Below are 15,432 nucleotides of genomic sequence, written 5' to 3' on the forward strand. Positions count from 1 at the left end.
TGGCAGCTTGATTTGCCACTACTGTTGTATAGTAGGTGGGCGATGGCAGTTTGCTTTGCTACTGAACCGAAAAAAAATATGGTCAAAGATAAAATGTTTTTGCCACCACACCTCTTGAACGTGAGCGATATCAGCTTGCTTTGCCACCACTATTTTGTAGTACGTGGGCGACGGCAGTTTGCATTGCTACTGAACCAAAAAAAAATAGTCAAAGTTGAAATGTTTTTGCCACCACACCTCTTGAACGTGGCCGATAGCAGCTTGCTTTGTCACTACTGTTGTATAGTACGTGGTCGATGTCAGTTTGCTTTGAACCGAAAAGAAATGCTCAAATTTAAATGCTTTTGCCACAACCCCTATTGAAGGAGGCCGATGTCAACTTGCTCTGACACTACTATTGAATAGTAGGTGGCCGATGGCAGTTTGCTTTTCTACGGAACCGAAAAAAAAATATGGTCAAAGTTGATATGTTTTTGCCACCACCCCTATTGAACGTGGCCGATGCCAGCTTGCTTTGCCACTACTATTGAATAATAGGTGGGCGACGGCAGTTTGCTTTGCTACTGAGCCAAAAAAAAATGGGGAAAGTTGATATGTTTTTGCCACCACAGGTCCTGAACGGGGCCGATGGCAGCTTAATTTGCCACTACTGTTGTATAGTAGATGGACGACGGCAGTTTGCTTTGCTACTGAATCAAAAAAAATATGGTCAAATTTGAAATGTTTTTGCCACCACCCCCCTTGAATGTGGCCGATGGCAGCTTGTTTTGCCACTACTATTGAATAGTAGGTGGACGACAGTAGTTTGCTTTGCTACTGAACTAAACAAAAATGGTCAAAGTTGATACATTTTTGTCACCACCCCTCCTGAACGTGGCCGATAGCAGCTTGAATTGCCACTACTCTTGTATAGTAGGTGGGCGACGACAGTTTGAATTGCTACTGAGCCAAAAAAACTGATTAAATTTGAAATGTTGAACACCTCTTGAACGTGGCCGGTGGCAGCTTGCCTTCCTACTACTATTGTATAGTAGATTTACGACGGCAGCTTGCTTTGATACTGAAACAAACAAAAATTATGGGCAAAGTTGAAATGTTTTTGCCACCAATCCTCTTGAACGTGGCCGATGACAGCTTGCATTGCCACTACTACTGTATAGTAGATTTACCACGGCAGTTTGCTTTGATACTGAAACAAACAAAAATTATGGTCAAAGTTGAAATGTTTTTGCCACCACTCCTCTTGTACGTGGCCGATGACAGCTTGCTTTGCCACTACTGTTGTATAGTACGCGGTCGATGGCAGTTTGCTTTGGTACTGAACCAAAATAAATATGGTGAAAGTTGAAATATTTTTGCCGCCATCCCTCTTGAACGTGGCCAATGGCAGCTTAATTTGCTACTACCGTTGTATAGTAGATGGGCGATGGCAGTTTGCTTTGCTAATGAACCAAAAAAAGATGGTCAAATTTGAAATGTTTCTCCCACCACCCCTCCTGAAAGCGGCCGATGGCAGCTTGATTTGCCACTACTGTTGTATAGTAGGTGGGCGACGGCAGTTTGCTTTGCTACTGAACCAAAAAAAAACAATATGGTCAAAGTTGATATGTTTTTGCCACCACCCCTCCTGAACGGGGCCGATGACAGCTTGATTTTCCACTACTGTTGTATAGTAGGTGGGCGATGGCAGTTTGCTTTGCTACTGAGCCAAAAAAAAATTATTAAATTTGAAATGTTTTTGCCACCAAACCTCTTGAACGTGGCCGATGTCAGCTTGCTTTGCCACTACTGTTGCATAGTAGGTGGGCGACGGCAGTTTGCTTTGCTACTGAAACACACAAATGAGATGGTCAAAGATGAAATGTTTCTGCCACCACTCCTCTTGAACGTGTCCGATGTCAACTTGCTTTGCCACTACTATTGTATAGTAGGTGGAAGACGGCAGTTTGCTTTGCTACTGGACTAAAAAAAATATGGTCAAAGTTGAAATGTTTCTGCCACCACCCCCCTTGGACGTGGTCGATGGCACCTTGCTTTGCTACTGAACCGAAAAAAAATCAATATGGTCAAAGTTGATAGGTTTTTGCCTATACCCCTACTGAACGTGGCCGATGTCAGCTTGCTTTGCCACTACTGTTGTATAGTAGGTGGACGATGGCAGCTTGCTTTTCTACTGAACCAAAAAAAAGATGTTCAAAGTTGAAATGTTTTTGCCACCACACCTCTTGGACGTGGCCGATGTCAGCTTGCTTTGCCACTACTATTGCATAGTAGGCGGGCGACGGCAGTTTGCTTTGCTACTGAACCAAAAAAAAACAATATGTTCAAAGTTGATATGTTTTTGCCGCCACCCCTCCTGAGCGTTGCCGATGGCAGCTTGATTTGCCACTACTGTTGTATAGTACGGGGCCGATGGCAGTTTGTTTTTCTACTGAACCAAAATAAATATGGTCAAAGTTGAAATGTTTTTGCCACCATCCCTCTTGAACGTGTCCGATGGCAGCTTAATTTGCTACTACCCTTGTATAGTAGGTGGGCGATTGCAGTTTGCATTGCTAATGAACCAAAAAAAATATGGTCAAATTTGAAATGTTTTTCCCACCACCCCTCCTGAAAGCGGCCGATGGCAGCTTGATTTGCCACTACTGTTGTATAGTAGGTGGGCGATGGCAGTTTGCTTTGCTACTGAACCAAAAAAAAATATGGTCAAAGTCGAAATGTTTTTGCCACAACACCTCTTGAACGTGAGCGATATCAGCTTGCTTTGCCACCACTATTTTGTAGTACATGGGCGACGGCAGTTTGCATCGCTACTGAAAAAAAAATAGTCAAAATTGAAATGTTTTTGCCACCACACCTCTTGAACGTGGCCGATAGCAGCTTGCTTTGCCACTACTGTTGTATAGTACGTGGTCGATGTCAATTTGCTTTGATACGAAAAAAAATGGTCAAATTTGAAATGATTTTGCCACAACCCCCATTGAAGGAGGCCGATATCAACTTGATCTGACACTGCTATTGAATAGTAGGTGGGCGACGGCAGTTTGCTTTTCTACGGATCTGAAAAAACAATATGGTTAAAGTTGATATGTTTTTGCCACCACCCCTATTGAACGTGGCCGATGTCAGCTTGCTTTGCCACTACTATTGAATAATAGGTGGGCGACGACAGTTTGCTTTGCTACTGAATAAAAAAAAACAATTTGGTCAAATTTGAAATGTTTTTGCCACCACCCCTCTTGAAAGCGGCCGATTGCAGCTTGATTTGCCAATATTGTTGTATAGTAGGTGGGAGATGGCAGTTTGCTTTGCTACTGAACCGAAAAAAGAAATGGTCAAAATTGAAATGTTTTTGCCACCCCTCCTTTTGAACGTGTCCGATGTCAGCTTGCTTTGCCACTTCTATTGAATAGTAGGTGGGCGACGGCAGTTTGCTTTGCTACTAAACCAAAAAAAAACAATATGGTTAAAGTTGATATGTTTTTGCCACCACCCCTCCTGAACGGGGCCGATGACAGCTTGATTTTCCACTAATGTTATATAGTAGGTGGGCGATGGCAGTTTGCTTTGCTACTGAGCCAAAAAAAATTAATAAATTTGAAATGTTTTTGCCACCAAACCTCTTGAACATGGCCGATGTCAGCTTGCCTTGCCACTACTGTTGTATAGTAGGTGGACGATGGCAGTTTGCTTTTCTACTGAACCAAAAAAAAAGATGTTAAAAGTTGAAATGTTTTTGCCACCACACCTCTTGGACGTGGCCGATGTCAGCTTGCTTTGCCACTACTATTGCATAGTAGGTGGGCGACGACAGTTTGCTTTGCTACTGAAACAAAAAAAAAGATGGTCAAAGTTGAAATGTTTTTGCCACCACTCTTCTTGAACGTGTCCGATGTCAGCTTGCTTTGCCACTACTATTGAATAGTAGGTGGAAGACGGCAGTTTGCTTTGCTACTGAACTAAAAAACATATGGTCAGAGTTGAAATGTTTTTGCCACCACCCCCCTTGGGCGTGGTCGATGGCAGCTTGCTTTGCTACTGAACCGAAACAAAATCAATATGGTCAAAGTTGATAGGTTTTTGCCTATACCCCTACTGAACGTGGCCGATGGAAGCTTGTTTTGCCACTACTATTGAGTAGTAGTTGGGCGACGGCAGTTTGCTTTGCTACTGAACCGAAAAAAAAATGGTCAAAGTTGAAATGATTTTGCCACCTCTCCTCTTGAACGTCTCCGATGTCAGCTTGCTTTGCCACTTCTATTGTATAGTAGGTGGGCGACGGCAGTTTGCTTTGCTACTGAACCAAAAAAAAATCAATATGGTCAAAGTTGATAGGTTTTTGCCTATACCCCTACTGAACGTGGCCGATGGAAGCTTGTTTTGCCACTACTACTGAATAGTAGTTGGGCGACGGCAGTTTGCTTTGCTACTGAACCAAAGAAGAAAACAATATGGTCAAAGTTGATATGTTTTTGCCAACACTCCTCTTGAACGTGGCCGATGTCAGCTTGCTTTGCCACTACTGTTGTATAGTAGGTGGGCGAAGGCAGTTTGCTTTTCTACGGAGCCGAAAAAAACAATATGGTCAAACTTGATATGTTTTTGCCACCACCCCTATTGAACGTGGCCGATGACAGCTTGCTTTGCCACTACTATTGAATAATAGGTGGGCGACGACAGTTTGCTTTGCTACTGAGCCAAAAAAAAAAATGTTTATAGTTGATATGTTTTTGCCACCACACCTCCTGAACGGGGCTGATGACAGCTTGGTTTTCTACTACTGTTGTATAGTAGGTGGGCGATGGCAGTTTGTTTTGCTACTGAACTAAAAAAAAATATGGTCAAAGTTGATATGTTTTTGCCACCACCCCTCCTGAACCAGGCCCATGGCAGCTTAATTTGCCACTACTGTTGTATAGTAGGTGTACGACGGCAGTTTGCTTTGCTACTGAACCAAAAAAAATACGGTCAAAGTTGAAATGTTTTTGCCACCACACCTCTTGAATGTGGCCGATGGCAGCTTGTTTTACCACTACTATTGAATAGTAGTTGGACGACGGCAGTTTGCTTTGCTACTGAACTAAAAAAAAATGGTCAAAGTTGATATATTTTTGCCACCACCCCTTCTGAACGTGGCCGATGGCAGCTTGAATTGCCACTACTGTTGTATAGTGGGTGTGCGACGACAGTTTGAATTGCTACTGAGCCAAAAAAAATGATTAAATTTGAAATGTTGTTGCCACCACACCTCTTGAACGTGGCCGGTGGTAGCTTGCTTTGCTACTACTATTGTATAGTAGATTTACGACGGCAGCTTGCTTTGATACTGAAACAAACAAATATTATGATCAAAATTGAAATGTTTTTGCCACCAATCCTCTTGAGCGTGGCCGATGGCAGCTTGCTTTGCCACTACTATTGTATAGTATATTTACCACGGCAGTTTGCTTTGATACTGAATCAAACAAAAATTATGGTCAAAGTTGAAATGTTCTTGCCACCACTCCTCTTGAACGTGGCCGATGACAGCTTGCTTTGCCACTACTGTTGTATAGTACGCGGTCGATGGCAGTTTGCTTTGCTACTGAGCCCAAAAAAAAATAATATGGTCAAAGTTGATATGTTTTTGCCACCACCCCTCCTGAACGGGGCCGATGACAGCTTGATTTTTTTTGACTGTTGTATAGTAGGTGGGCGATGGCTGTTTGCTTTGCTACTGAACCAAAAAAAATATGGTCAAAGTTGAAAAGTTTTTGCCACCACCCCCCTTGAACGTGGCCGATGGCAGCTTGTTTTGCCACTTCTATTGAATAGTAGGTGGGCGACGGCAGTTTGCTTTGCTACTAAACCAAAAAAAAAAACAATATGGTTAAAGTTGATATGTTTTTGCCACCACCCCTCCTGAACGGGGCCGATGACAGCTTGATTTTCCACTAATGTTATATAGTAGGTGGGCGATGGCAGTTTGCTTTGCTACTGAGCCAAAAAAAATTAATAAATTTGAAATGTTTTTGCCACCAAACCTCTTGAACATGGCCGATGTCAGCTTGCCTTGCCACTACTGTTGTATAGTAGGTGGACGATGGCAGTTTGCTTTTCTACTGAACCAAAAAAAAAGATGTTAAAAGTTGAAATGTTTTTGCCACCACACCTCTTGGACGTGGCCGATGTCAGCTTGCTTTGCCACTACTATTGCATAGTAGGTGGGCGACGACAGTTTGCTTTGCTACTGAAACAAAAAAAAAGATGGTCAAAGTTGAAATGTTTTTGCCACCACTCTTCTTGAACGTGTCCGATGTCAGCTTGCTTTGCCACTACTATTGAATAGTAGGTGGAAGACGGCAGTTTGCTTTGCTACTGAACTAAAAAACATATGGTCAGAGTTGAAATGTTTTTGCCACCACCCCCCTTGGGCGTGGTCGATGGCAGCTTGCTTTACTACTGAACGGAAACAAAATCAATATGGTCAAAGTTGATAGGTTTTTGCCTATACCCCTACTGAACGTGGCCGATGGAAGCTTGTTTTGCCACTACTATTGAGTAGTAGTTGGGCGACGGCAGTTTGCTTTGCTACTGAACCGAAAAAAAAATGGTCAAAGTTGAAATGATTTTGCCACCTCTCCTCTTGAACGTCTCCGATGTCAGCTTGCTTTGCCACTTCTATTGTATAGTAGGTGGGCGACGGCAGTTTGCTTTGCTACTGAACCAAAAAAAAATCAATATGGTCAAAGTTGATAGGTTTTTGCCTATACCCCTACTGAACGTGGCCGATGGAAGCTTGTTTTGCCACTACTACTGAATAGTAGTTGGGCGACGGCAGTTTGCTTTGCTACTGAACCAAAGAAGAAAACAATATGGTCAAAGTTGATATGTTTTTGCCAACACTCCTCTTGAACGTGGCCGATGTCAGCTTGCTTTGCCACTACTGTTGTATAGTAGGTGGGCGAAGGCAGTTTGCTTTTCTACGGAGCCGAAAAAAACAATATGGTCAAACTTGATATGTTTTTGCCACCACCCCTATTGAACGTGGCCGATGACAGCTTGCTTTGCCACTACTATTGAATAATAGGTGGGCGACGACAGTTTGCTTTGCTACTGAGCCAAAAAAAAAAAAATGTTTATAGTTGATATGTTTTTGCCACCACACCTCCTGAACGGGGCTGATGACAGCTTGGTTTTCTACTACTGTTGTATAGTAGGTGGGCGATGGCAGTTTGTTTTGCTACTGAACTAAAAAAAATATGGTCAAAGTTGATATGTTTTTGCCACCACCCCTCCTGAACCAGGCCCATGGCAGCTTAATTTGCCACTACTGTTGTATAGTAGGTGTACGACGGCAGTTTGCTTTGCTACTGAACCAAAAAAAATACGGTCAAAGTTGAAATGTTTTTGCCACCACACCTCTTGAATGTGGCCGATGGCAGCTTGTTTTACCACTACTATTGAATAGTAGTTGGACGACGGCAGTTTGCTTTGCTACTGAACTAAAAAAAATGGTCAAAGTTGATATATTTTTGCCACCACCCCTTCTGAACGTGGCCGATGGCAGCTTGAATTGCCACTACTGTTGTATAGTGGGTGTGCGACGACAGTTTGAATTGCTACTGAGCCAAAAAAATGATTAAATTTGAAATGTTGTTGCCACCACACCTCTTGAACGTGGCCGGTGGTAGCTTGCTTTGCTACTACTATTGTATAGTAGATTTACGACGGCAGCTTGCTTTGATACTGAAACAAACAAATATTATGATCAAAATTGAAATGTTTTTGCCACCAATCCTCTTGAGCGTGGCCGATGGCAGCTTGCTTTGCCACTACTATTGTATAGTATATTTACCACGGCAGTTTGCTTTGATACTGAATCAAACAAAAATTATGGTCAAAGTTGAAATGTTCTTGCCACCACTCCTCTTGAACGTGGCCGATGACAGCTTGCTTTGCCACTACTGTTGTATAGTACGCGGTCGATGGCAGTTTGCTTTGCTACTGAGCCCAAAAAAAGATAATATGGTCAAAGTTGATATGTTTTTGCCACCACCCCTCCTGAACGGGGCCGATGACAGCTTGATTTTTTTTGACTGTTGTATAGTAGGTGGGCGATGGCAGTTTGCTTTGCTACTGAGCCAAAAAAAATTAATAAATTTGAAATGTTTTTGCCACCAAACCTCTTGAACATGGCCGATGTCAGCTTGCCTTGCCACTACTGTTGTATAGTAGGTGGACGATGGCAGTTTGCTTTTCTACTGAACCAAAAAAAAAGATGTTAAAAGTTGAAATGTTTTTGCCACCACACCTCTTGGACGTGGCCGATGTCAGCTTGCTTTGCCACTACTATTGCATAGTAGGTGGGCGACGACAGTTTGCTTTGCTACTGAAACAAAAAAAAAGATGGTCAAAGTTGAAATGTTTTTGCCACCACTCTTCTTGAACGTGTCCGATGTCAGCTTGCTTTGCCACTACTATTGAATAGTAGGTGGAAGACGGCAGTTTGCTTTGCTACTGAACTAAAAAACATATGGTCAGAGTTGAAATGTTTTTGCCACCACCCCCCTTGGGCGTGGTCGATGGCAGCTTGCTTTGCTACTGAACCGAAACAAAATCAATATGGTCAAAGTTGATAGGTTTTTGCCTATACCCCTACTGAACGTGGCCGATGGAAGCTTGTTTTGCCACTACTATTGAGTAGTAGTTGGGCGACGGCAGTTTGCTTTGCTACTGAACCGAAAAAAAAATGGTCAAAGTTGAAATGATTTTGCCACCTCTCCTCTTGAACGTCTCCGATGTCAGCTTGCTTTGCCACTTCTATTGTATAGTAGGTGGGCGACGGCAGTTTGCTTTGCTACTGAACCAAAAAAAAATCAATATGGTCAAAGTTGATAGGTTTTTGCCTATACCCCTACTGAACGTGGCCGATGGAAGCTTGTTTTGCCACTACTACTGAATAGTAGTTGGGCGACGGCAGTTTGCTTTGCTACTGAACCAAAGAAGAAAACAATATGGTCAAAGTTGATATGTTTTTGCCAACACTCCTCTTGAACGTGGCCGATGTCAGCTTGCTTTGCCACTACTGTTGTATAGTAGGTGGGCGAAGGCAGTTTGCTTTTCTACGGAGCCGAAAAAAACAATATGGTCAAACTTGATATGTTTTTGCCACCACCCCTATTGAACGTGGCCGATGACAGCTTGCTTTGCCACTACTATTGAATAATAGGTGGGCGACGACAGTTTGCTTTGCTACTGAGCCAAAAAAAAAAAATATGTTTATAGTTGATATGTTTTTGCCACCACACCTCCTGAACGGGGCTGATGACAGCTTGGTTTTCTACTACTGTTGTATAGTAGGTGGGCGATGGCAGTTTGTTTTGCTACTGAACTAAAAAAAATATGGTCAAAGTTGATATGTTTTTGCCACCACCCCTCCTGAACCAGGCCCATGGCAGCTTAATTTGCCACTACTGTTGTATAGTAGGTGTACGACGGCAGTTTGCTTTGCTACTGAACCAAAAAAAATACGGTCAAAGTTGAAATGTTTTTGCCACCACACCTCTTGAATGTGGCCGATGGCAGCTTGTTTTACCACTACTATTGAATAGTAGTTGGACGACGGCAGTTTGCTTTGCTACTGAACTAAAAAAAAATGGTCAAAGTTGATATATTTTTGCCACCACCCCTTCTGAACGTGGCCGATGGCAGCTTGAATTGCCACTACTGTTGTATAGTGGGTGTGCGACGACAGTTTGAATTGCTACTGAGCCAAAAAAAATGTTTAAATTTGAAATGTTGTTGCCACCACACCTCTTGAACGTGGCCGGTGGTAGCTTGCTTTGCTACTACCATTGTATAGTAGATTTACGACGGCAGCTTGCTTTGATACTGAAACAAACAAATATTATGATCAAAATTGAAATGTTTTTGCCACCAATCCTCTTGAGCGTGGCCGATGGCAGCTTGCTTTGCCACTACTATTGTATAGTATATTTACCACGGCAGTTTGCTTTGATACTGAATCAAACAAAAATTATGGTCAAAGTTGAAATGTTCTTGCCACCACTCCTCTTGAACGTGGCCGATGACAGCTTGCTTTGCCACTACTGTTGTATAGTACGCGGTCGATGGCAGTTTGCTTTGCTACTGAGCCCAAAAAAAAATAATATGGTCAAAGTTGATATGTTTTTGCCACCACCCCTCCTGAACGGGGCCGATGACAGCTTGATTTTTTTTGACTGTTGTATAGTAGGTGGGCGATGGCTGTTTGCTTTGCTACTGAACCAAAAAAAATATGGTCAAAGTTGAAAAGTTTTTGCCACCACCCCCCTTGAACGTGGCCGATGGCAGCTTGTTTTGCCAATACTATTGAATAGTAGGTGGACGACGGCAGCTTGCTTTGCTACCGAACTAAAAAAACAATATGGTTAAAGTTGATATGTTTTTGCCACCACCCCTCCAGAACGTGGCCGATGGCAGCTTGATTTGCCACTACTATTGTATAGTAGGTGGGCGATGGCAGTTTGCTTTTATACGGAGCCGAAAAAAACAATATGGTCAAAGTTGAAATGTTTTTGCCACCACTCCTCTTGAACGTGTCCGATGTCAGCTTGCTTTGCCACTACTATTGAATAGTAGGTGGAAGACGGCAGTTTGCTTTGCTACTGAACTAAAAAAAATATGGTCAAAGTTGAAATGTTTCTGCCACCACCCCCCTTGGACGTGGCCGATGTCAGCTTGCTTTGCCACTACTGTTGTATAGTTGGTGGACGATGGCAGTTTGCTTTCCTACTGAACCAAAAAAAAATATGGTCAAAGTTGAAATGTTTTTGCCACCACTCCTCTTGAACGTGGCCGATGGCAGCTTGAATTGCCACTACTATTGAATAGTAGGTGGACGACGGCAGTTTGCTTTGCTACTGAACTAAGAAAAATATGGTCAAAGTTGATATGTTTTGCCACCACCACTCCTGAACGAGGCCGATGGCAGCTTAATTTGCCACTACTCTTGTACAGTAGGTGGACGACGGCAGTTTGCTTTGCTACTGAACCAAAAAAAAATATGGTCAAAGTTGAAATGTTTTTGCCAACACCCCTCCTGAACGTGGCTGATGACAGCTTGAATTGCCACTACTATTGAATAGTAGGTGGACGACGGCACTTTGCTTTGCTACTGAACTAATAAAAATATGGTCAAAGTTCATATGTTTTTGCCACCACCCCTCCTGAAAGAGGCCGATGGCAGCTTAATTTGCCAATACTGTTGTATAGTAGGTGGACGACGGCAGCTTGCTTTGCTACTGTACCAAAAAAAAATATGGTCAAAGTTGAAATGTTTTCGCCACCACCCCCCTTGAATGTGGCCGATGGCAGCTTGTTTTGCAATTACTATTGTATAGTAGGTGGACGACGGCAGCTTGCTTTGCTACTGTACCAAAAAAAAATATGGTCAAAGTTGATATGTTTTTGCCACCACCCCTTCTGAACGTGGCCGATGGCAGCTTAATTTGCTACTACCGTTGTATAGTAGGTGGGCGACTGCAGTTTTCTTTTCTATTGAACCAAAAAAAATATGGTCAAATTTGAAATGTTTTTCCCACCACCCCTTCTGAAAGCGGCCGATGGCAGCTTGATTTGCCACTACTCTTGTATAGTATGTGGGCGATGACAGTTTGAATTGCCACTACTGTTGTACAGTAGGTGGGCGACGACAGTTTGAATTGCTACTGAGCCAAAAAAATGATTAAATTTGAAATGTTGTTGCCACCACACCTCTTGAACGTGGCCATTGGCAGCTTGCTTTGCTGCTACTATTGTATAGTAGATTTACGACGGTAGCTTACTTTGATACTGAAACAAACAAAAATTATGGTCAAAGTTGAAATGTTTTTGCCAACAATTCTCTTAAACGTGGCCGATGACAGCTCGCTTTGCCACTACTGTTGTATAGTACGCGGTCGATGGCAGTTTGCTTTGCTAATGAACCAAAAAAAATATGGTCAAATTTGAAATGTTTTTCCCACCACCCCTCCTGAAAGCGGCCGATGGCAGCTTGATTTGCCACTACTCTTGTATAGTATGTGGGCGATGGCAGTTTGCTTTGCTACTTAACCGAAAAAAATATGGTCAAAGATGAAATGTTTTGCCACCACACCTCTTGAACCTGGCCGATAGCAGCTTGCTTTGCCACTACTGTTGTATAGTACGTGGTCGATGTCAGTTTGCTTTGAACCGAAAAAAAAATGCTCAAATTTGAAATGCTTTTGCCACAACCCCTATTGAAGGAGGCCAATGTCAACTTGCTCTGACACTACTGTAGCATATTACGTGGTCGATGTCAGTTTGCTCTGAACCGAACTAAAAAAACAATATGGTTAAAGTTGATATGTTTTTGCCACCACCCCTCCAGAACGTGGCCGATGGCAGCTTGATTTGCCACTACTATTGTATTCTAGGTGGGCTATGGCAGTTTGCTTTTCTACGGAGGCGAAAAAACAATGTGATCAAACTTAATATGTTTTTGCCACCACCCCTCTTGAACGTGATAGATGGCAGCTTTCTTTGCCACTACTATTCTATAGTAGATTTAAAACGGCAGTTTGCTTTAATACTGAAACAAACAAAAATTATGGTTAAAGTTGAAATGTTTTTGCCACCACCCCTATTGAACGTGGCCGATGTCAGCTTGCTTTGCCACTACTATTGAATAATAGGTGGGCGACGGCAGTTTGCTTTGCTACTGAACCAAAAAACAACAATATGTTCAAAGTTGATATGTTTTTGCCGCCACCCCTCCTGAACGTTGATGATGGCAGCTTGATTAGCCACTACTGTTGTATAGTACGAAGCCGATGGCAGTTTGCTTTGCTACTGAACCGAAAAAAAATGGTCAAAGTTGAAATGTTTTTGCCACCCTCCTCTTAAACGTGTTCGATGTCAGCTTGCTTTGCCACTTCTATTGAATAGTAGGTGGGCGACGACAGTTTGCTTTGCTACTGAACCAAAAAAAACAATACGGTCAAAGTTGATATGTTTTTGCCACCACCCCTCCTGAACGGGGCCGATGACAGCTTGATTTTCCACTACCGTTGTATAGTAGTTGGGCGACGACAGTTTGAATTGCTACTGAGCCAAAAAAAATGATTAAATTTGAAATGTTGTTGCCACCACACCTCTTGAACGAGGCCGGTGGAAGCTTGCTTTGCTACTACTATTGTATAGTAGATTTACGACGGCAGTTTGCTTTGCTACTGAACCAAAAAAAAAACAATACGGTCAATGTTCATATGTTTTTGCCACCAAACCTCTTGAACGTGGCCGATGTCAGCTTGCTTTGCCACTACTGTTGTATAGTAGGTGGACGATGGCAGATTGCTTTTCTACTGAACCAAAAAAAAGATGTTCAAAGTTGAAATGTTTTTGCCACCACACCTCTTGGACGTGGCCGATGTCAGCTTGCTTTGCCACTACTATTGCATAGTAGGTGGGCGACGGCAGTTTACTTTGCTACCGAACTAAAAAAACAATATGGTTAAAGTAGATATGTTTTTGCCACCACCCCTCCAGAACGTGGCCGATGGCAGCTTGATTTGCCACTACTGTTGTATAGTAGGTGGACGACGGCAGTTTGCTTTGCTACTGAACTAAAAAAAATATGGTCAAAATTGATATGTTTTTGCCACCACCCCTCCTGAACGGGGCCGATGACAGCTTGATTTTCCACTACTGTTGTATAGTAGGTGGGCGATAGCAGTTTGCTTTGCTACGGAACTAAAAAAAATATGGTCAAAATTGATATGTTTTTGCCAACACCCCTCCTGAACGAGGCCGATGGCAGCTTAATTTGCCACTACTGTTGTATAGTATGTGGAGGATGGCAGTTTGCTTTGCTACTGAACCAAAAAAAAATATGTTCAAAGTTGAAATGTTTTTGCCACCACCCCTCCTGAACGTGGCTGATGGCAGCTTGAATTGCCACTACTATTGAATAGTAGGTGGACGACGGCAGTTTGCTTTGCTACTGAACTAAAAGAAAATATGGACAAAATTGATATGTTATTGCCACCACCCCTCCTGAACGAGGCCAATGGCAGCTTAATTTGCCACTACTGTTGTATAGTAGGTGGAGGACGACAGTTTGCTTTGTTACTGAGCCAAAAAAATGATTAAATTTGAAATGTTTTTGCCACCACACCTCTTGGACGTGGCCGATATCAACTTGCTCTGACATTCCTATTGAATAGTAGGTGGGCGACGGCAGTTTGCTTTTCTACGGATCCGAAAAAACAATATGGTCAAAGTTGATATGTTTTTGCCACCACCCCTATTGAACGTTGCCGATGTCAGCTTGCTTTGCCACTACTATTGAATAATAGGTGGGCGACGACAGTTTGCTTTGCTACTGAAACAAAACAAAAAAAATTTTGTCTAAGCTGATATGTTCTTGCCACCACCCCTATTGAACTTGGCCGATGTCAGCTTGCTTTGCCACTACTATTGAATAGTAGGTAGACGAAGGCAGTTTGCTTTTCTACTGAACTAAAAAAAAACAATATGGTCAAAGTTGATATGTTTTTGACACCACACCCCTGAATGTGGCCGATGGCAGCTTGCTTTGCCAGTTCTATTGAATAGTAGGTGGCCGATGCCAGTTTGATTTTCTACTGAACCAAAAAGAAATATGGTCAAAGTTGATAAGTTATTGCCACTACCCCTTTTGAACGAGGCCGATGGCAGCTTGAATTGCCACTACTATTGAATAGTAGGTGGACGACGGCAGTTTGCTTCGCTACTGAACTAAAAAGAAATATGGTCAAAGTTGAAATGTTTCTGCCACCACCCCCCTTGGACGTAGTCTATGGCAGCTTGTTTTGCTACTGAACCGAAAAAAAAAATCAATATTGTCAAAGTTGATAGGTTTTTGTCTATACTCCTACTGAACGTGACCGATGGCAGCTTGCTTTGCCACTTCTATTGTATAGTAGGTGGCCGATGGCAGTATGCTTTTCTACTGAACCAAAAAGAAATATGGTAAAAGTTGATAAGTTTTTGCCACAACCTCTTTTGAACGAGGCCGATGGCAGCTTGAATTGCCACTACTATTGAATAGTAGGTGGACGACGGCAGTTTGTTTTGTTACTGAACTAAACAAAAATATGGTCAAAGTTGATATGTTTTTGCCTCCACCCCTCCTGAACGAGGCCGATGGCAACTTAATTTGCCACTACTGTTGTATAGTAGGTGGACGACGGCAGTTTGCTTTGCTACTGGACCAAAAAAAATATGGTCAAAGTTGAAATGATTTTGCCACCACCCCTCCTGAACGTGGCCTATGGCAGCTTGAATTGCCACTACTATTGAATAGTAGGTGGACGAGGGCAGTTTGCTTTGCTACTGAACTAAAAAAAATCAATATGGTCAAAGTTGATAGGTTTTTGCCTATACCCC

Source organism: Rhynchophorus ferrugineus, unplaced genomic scaffold (genome assembly GCF_030347505.1).
Source record: "Rhynchophorus ferrugineus isolate W39M unplaced genomic scaffold, kcgeb_rfMv2 rfM12, whole genome shotgun sequence".
Lineage (NCBI taxonomy): Eukaryota > Metazoa > Arthropoda > Insecta > Coleoptera > Curculionidae > Rhynchophorus > Rhynchophorus ferrugineus.